Source organism: Crocodylus porosus, unplaced genomic scaffold, assembly GCF_001723895.1.
Source record: "Crocodylus porosus isolate Cpor-Errol unplaced genomic scaffold, CroPor_comp1, whole genome shotgun sequence".
In the NCBI taxonomy this organism is placed as follows: domain Eukaryota; kingdom Metazoa; phylum Chordata; order Crocodylia; family Crocodylidae; genus Crocodylus; species Crocodylus porosus.
In genome coordinates this window covers 49017872-49022657 of record NW_017728950.1, presented here as the reverse complement: position 1 = coordinate 49022657, position 4786 = coordinate 49017872, and positions in this window count along the sequence as shown.

Below are 4786 nucleotides of genomic sequence, written 5' to 3'. Positions count from 1 at the left end.
GAAGTCAGCTGGGGTCATAGGATCCCAGCAAGATAAGCATCCAATTTACTCTTGAAGGTGTTCAATGTGAGTGATTGAACCACCTCCAATGGCAGGCCATTCCATACCTTGGGGGTTCAGACAGTAAGAATTTCCTCCTTATGTCCAGCCTGAAACGGTCTTGCAGCGGTTTATAACCATTTGACCTAGTCATCCCTTGGGGCACTCTGAACAAACTTTCCCCAGATATTGGTGGTCTCCCCTGATAAACTTATAGATGGCCATCAGTTCACCCCTGAGCCTGTGCTTTTCCAGGCTAAGGAGTGCCATGGCTCTCAGCCTGTTGTTGTAAGGTCTGTTTTCCTGACCTATGATCAGGCGTGTGGCTCTTCTCTGGACTCTCTCAAGCTTCTCCACATCCTTTTAAATTGTGGAGCCCAAAACTGGACACAGTACTCCAGCTACAGCCTCACCAAGGCCGAGTACAAGGGGAGAATGGCGTCCCGGGATTTGCTTGAAAAGCATCTATGGATGCAAGCCAGTGTTTTGGTCACATTACTAGCTGCAGCATCACATCATGTTCATCTTGTGGTCGATGATGATCCCCAAGTCTCTTCCGTAGTGCTAGCCAGCATAGGCACTGCTGAGCCTGTAAGGATGCTGCAGGTTTTTCCTCCAAAGGTGGAGAACCCTGCATTTTTCAGTGTTAAACACCATCAGGTTCTCATCTGCCCATTTCCTGAGCCTGTCCAGGTCAGCCTGGATCATCCGCCTATCTTCAGGTGTGGATGCTTTGCCCTAAAGTTTGGTGTCATTGATGAACTTGGCCAGTCCCCTTCTGATTCCAGTGTCCACATCATTTAATGAAGATGTTGAACAATATGGGTCCAAGGACAGAGCCTTGGGGGACCCCACTGGTACCAGGGCATCATGATGATTGACTTGATCCAAGGCCACAATCGGCCAGTTTCACCAATAGGTGATCAGATCAAAGGCTTTTTTGAAGTCAAGATATGACATCAATCTCTTCTCCCTTGTCCAGGTGATAGGTCGCCTGGTCGTAGAAGGAAATGAGATTGGTCAAGCAAGACCTACCCGCAACAAACCTGTGCGGCTACCCCTCAGGATGTTGGCATCAGCCAGTCCATTAAGGATGGACTCTTTAATAAACTTTTCTAAGATTTCCCCAGGATAGAAGTCAGGCTGATGGGCCTATGGTTTGCCGGATTCACTTTCCTCTCTTTCTTGAAGATAGGCATCACACTGGCCCTCTTCCAGTCTTTGGGCACTACACCAGAGCACCAGGAGTTCTCAAAGATCCGTGCCAGAGGTTGGGTTATGATGCTCACCAGCTCCTTGAGTACCCTTGGGTGTAGATTGTCAGAACCAGCTGACTCGAAGGTATCCAGCCTCTCAAGGTGTTCCTTTACAAGGTTGGCATTGATGGAGGGCAGGGGATCTCCCTCACTGGGACCTCCCTGTCCCGTAGTGGACACGGACATCTCAAGGGACTGCTGAAAGACCGACGCAAAGTACCCATTTAAAAGGTTGGCTCTTTCCTGGACATCAATTCTCAGCTGTCCCATCTGGTTCAGCAGGGGTCCAGTGTTGCCCTTGCTTTTCCTCCGGCTCACCACATATCTGTAAAATGACTTTTTATTGTCCTTGATGCTTGAAGCTACTTGGAGTTCAGTTGCAGTTGGCTTTCCTGGTTTGCTCCCTGCAGGACTGGACCAGTGCAGAATAATTCTCCTTGGAGGTGAATCCCATCCTCCATCCTTTGTAGGCCTTTTTAGCCTCAGGAGGTCTGCTAGATCCCTGGAGAGCCAGGGGGGCTGCTATGCCCTCTTGCCACCTTTTCTCTGAGATGGAATAGAATTAGCTTGTGCATTTAGGATTGCTTCCTTGAGGAACAACCACTCTTCCTGAACTCCCCTTTCGCTGGGGTCGTGATCCCTTAGGGCCTCACTCACAAGCCTCCTGAGCTTGTTAAAGTTGGCTTTCCTGAAGTCAAGGACTTCTATGTTGCTGACTGACTTGCCGCCTTTATGGCAGATGGTGAAGGTGATCAGCTTGTGGTCTTCGTCACCCAGCTTCCCATCGATCACTAGGTCACTGATTAGGTCATCCCCAGTAGCCAGTACCAGGTTGAGCAGCGCTTTACCTCTCATTGGCCTGTAGACTTCTTGAGTCAGGTAGAGGCCATCCACGCATGATAGGAAGCTTTGCGACTGCTCGGATTTTGCTGAGTGATCCGCCCATGAGATGTCCGGGTAATTGAAGTCACCCATGACAACCATGGTCCTGGAGTGTGTGGCCTCAGCCAGTTCCTGGGCGAACTCCTGGTCAAGCTCTTGACTTTGGGTGGGAGGTCTGTAGTAGACTCCCACCATTGTGTCCCCTGTGCTTTGTTCCCCATGGATTTTAACCCAGAGGGTCTCCAGTTGTCCACCCTGGTTGCCAACATCAGCTTGCAGGGATGTGTAGCTTTCCTTAACTTAGAGAGCTACACAAACAGTCTCCTAAAGAAGGCTTATCTTCCACATTTCATGGAAAAGGCAGAAGTTGGCAAGTCCAGAAGCTTTGTCTGAGAGAAAGCAGGCTTCCCATATGTGGCTATTCATTGTTAGATGTAAGGGGTGGGTTGTGGGGAGGAATACCTTTCTCTATACAGTAGGAAGAAGTATGAACTTTTGCAGAGAGACCCAATTTGCTAGTGAATGGGAACTTTGAGAATCCAAATATTAAACAAATAAGCAGTCTTTGTGTACAAGTGGGAAAAAAACAGGAAAGCAATAGTTACTTTAATTAGAATTCACAGATGCAGAGCTCTGGAAACAAACTGGCATACTTAGAAATGAATTAGTTCATGTGGGAGAATGTCATGTTACGGTCTCTCCATGACCATAGTATGTGGAAATTGCATGGAAAATTCTTCAGCCTCTGCTGAGCAGGATCAAAAGAAATAAATGAATAGCTTAGAGTATGAGACAGAATAGCCACTAAAATTTAAAGAGTCTCAACTAAGAGAACACATTTTGACTCGTTTGAAAGAAGGTTTTTAATTGTATACTGAAAAATTGCCAGGTAATCTCAGATGAATATACAAGCATACTGTCAAACCACTTAGGAATTTTACATTTTAAGCATGGTAACACAAAGTAACTTGGTTAAAATTATTAGCTGTTGTTATTTAAAGATAGCCAATTTAAAATTCTGATCCCAGAATGCTTGGGAAATACTTAAATTCTTGTAGATTATTTGGTATGTGTAGATAATTGTATGTAACTTCTAAGTATAAGTACAATTTAGCTAAGTTTGTTTAAATAAAACAATTACTTCAATACAGGTATTCATCACTTAAAGTTGTCCTGGTTTCATTATTACATTGCTGCTCTATTAAAGAACATACCTGTTTAAAATTGTGCAGTGTTAGGTTATAATGTTATTATGTGACATAATTGGATTCACTTCAAATCATTTAGCTTAAAGTTGCGTTTTTCAAGAATGTAGCTACGACACTAAGCGAGGAGTAGCTGTATGTGCATGTATTTTGAGCATTATGAGAAAAGGCAAATTTTTTTATCCATTGCAGTTGATTATATATTGTTGTAAAAGAAACTCTCCAGATCTTTATACATTATATCATGCTATATTTTATCTGGTTATATACCTGTCAGTTCTGAATGTTTTGTAAACTCAGGAATTTGCTGAGATTGATCCCCAGTTTAGTGGTACATATGAAAATAATGTGCAATACCCCTCCTATTAAGATGCAATAAAAGGTTAAGAGGAAGTTGTGAAAATTAAATAATGCATGACCTGGATTTTCAGTCAATCCAGCCCTCTTGGAATGTACACATGCAGGCACAAGAATCTCTGATCTCTTGGGAGCATTTTGAGTAATGATGTGAAATGATATGTTGCACTCCTTATGTGTGGGAGGGGTTAGAGGAAAATAGACACACATGCTTGAGGAACGCCATGATAACACTGAAACCAGTTTTTTCTAGTAATTCGTCCTGGTGCTTCTTAATTATCCTGGGTGGTAGGGCTCCTCTTCCTGAAGATATCTCTGCCCACACATTCATTTGCTATGAAGTGTCCTTTGGACTTGGGCCTTCCCTGGTTGACAACTTACCCTTAACAGAAGGGTGGTCCCCAAGTTTGTATTAAAAGTCAATAGGGTCCAGATGCTACTCCACCTATTTGGTGCTTAAATAGACATAGGCACTTAAGTACTCTTTCATTAAAGTCCCTGAAAACTCATTAGTACATTTAACGTGCTGTCACCTTAGCCTTGAATTTAAATTGTGCAAAAGCAGCAAGGGGAGGGCACCCACACTTATTGTATCAACAGTTTTTCAGGGAGTCAAACAGATCACACTTAGGGTATGAATAGGCAGGAATCTTTCTGGGATAGGCAGCAGTAGCCATTTCCTCTCCCCTGCTCTCCATGCCTTCCCCAGATCTAGATCATCACACTTTGGGAAAAGCTTGGGGATCTGTGGCTGCTAATTTCCTCCTGGTCCTGGTGGGGAGTGGAGCAGTGAGGAAAGACCACCTGTGCCTACCCCAGACAAGGAACCAGCGGGTGGCTGCTTTGCTCTGGTTCTTGTCTTTGGGAATGGAGTGGTAGGGCATGTGGTGGGCCAGTAGGGGGCGCTCCTGCGTTGAGCCGCCCACCTCCCTGTGCCCGACCACCTTCCAGACTCCGAATGCCTCCCTAGGGGGTAACGCGCGCCACCACCCTGGAGAAGGGACTCTCTCGGCCCTGTGTCCTTGGGGAAACACAGGCCTAATAGTC